This window comes from Cryptomeria japonica, chromosome 1 (genome assembly GCF_030272615.1).
Source record: "Cryptomeria japonica chromosome 1, Sugi_1.0, whole genome shotgun sequence".
Classification (NCBI taxonomy): Eukaryota; Viridiplantae; Streptophyta; class Pinopsida; order Cupressales; family Cupressaceae; genus Cryptomeria; species Cryptomeria japonica.
Window position 1 is genome coordinate 631,962,437 of NC_081405.1, and position 1,908 is coordinate 631,964,344.

A 1,908-nucleotide genomic window follows, 5' to 3' on the forward strand; every position below is an offset into this window, starting at 1 on the left:
AATGCTTACCAAGAGTGATGAAATTCGAGGGTAGCTATATGCCCCCATGTTTCAGCTTGCTTATTAGTATGTTGAAACATGGTATCATGTTTACCACATCGAATTGTGAAGGAATTTGATGACAATGTCTTGCAACAAGATTCAATTAAAAAATAAATAAAAAATAATATCATTTGGTAAGAAAGAGAAACAAAGCATGATTCCAACGCAACCAACGGTGTGAGAATCAGAGCTCTCTAGCTCAAGATATGAGAGATTAAGTGCAAAATGTAAAATTAGGGTTTAGAAAAGAATAATATTTAAATAGTGTCACAAACATAGATTCACATGTCATTTTCACCTTTTTGTCTTGTAGCACATAAGAGGAGCCCACAGAGTGACAAATGTCGCCATGACAACCAGAAGTGCCCACCAAATTGGAGAATATGAGGCAATCAGTTCGGGAGGACATCCCACTTGATGAGGTAAGCACACCAACTTATGCTCTATTGATTTTGTTGTGTTTTGATTAGTTTATTAGTTTTTGTAGCCTTAATTTGGACATGGGCCACCCAGTCTAGGCACCATGGTCCCAACTAGGTGACATGGTCCCCTTGGGGCACCATGGTCCCCTCAAGGGTGCCATAGTCCTAGAAAAAGAACCAAGTGGCACACATGGGGCTAAGGCAAGTTTAATCTTGATAATGTTACTAATACATGATATCTGATACGTGCAGGCGTTACCATATATGCAATAACATACCTCATATCATATATACATCCATCTTTGGAGCTAGATCCCTCACCTCACACTTGATGAGTAGAGATTTCTAGGAGTAGTCAACATATGGTTGGTATGTTGCATGTCAGAATTCAAATTTCATGGGTTAATGTTGATAGTCTTGATGGAGAGGTGGGATCCTAATACGTCTACCTTTTATATGCTTGTCGAGGAGATGACAATTCCGTTGGAGGATGTTTATCGTATCCTATGATTACCAATGAGAGGGGGGATTGTGATATATCAATTGCCTCAATCACGAGCAGATATGAGGAGAGAGTAGATATACTACATCGGTAGAGCCATGCCTAGAGAGACGAGAGGTCAGATATTCATCAGATGGCTACTACATTCAATGAGTGATATCCCAATGATCAAGAGATTGATGATTTCCATAGTGGTGCTAGCTGTATGGCTAGATGGTCGAGGTAGTTACATGCATGGAGGGAAAACCTATGCCATACGTGAGATGGAGGAGCATTGCACCGTGTTTGCATGGGGACACAACATGTTAGTGCATATGTTCCATGACTTGGGAGACTACATTTACTATGAGGGGGGAAGTTTGATGGCATGCACTCTCCTACATGTGTGGATGTTTGAGCATATTTCATGTACACGACATGTACGATTCCTTGTGGATATTGGTTTTGATACATACATACATACGTGTACACACACACACACACACACACACACATATATATCTGTATATGTATATGTATATGTATATGTATATGTATATGTATATGTATATGTGTATGTATATGTATATGTATATGTATATGTATATGTATATGTATATGTATATGTATACATGTATATATATACATGTATACATGTATATATATACATGTATACATGTATATATATACATGTATACATGTATATATTTACGTATATATATACATGTACGTATATATACATGTATACATGTATATATATACATATACGTATATATATACATGTATATATGTATACATATACATATATACATACATACATACATATATACATATTGTAGCATCCTAAAATTGCGACACTTGCAATTTCGACTGCATTTGGGTCTTCACGATGGCGGCACAACGTTGAACCTGAATGGAGACCCCGAAACCTGCTTATGACATCAAAAACTGCATTTTTCCGCA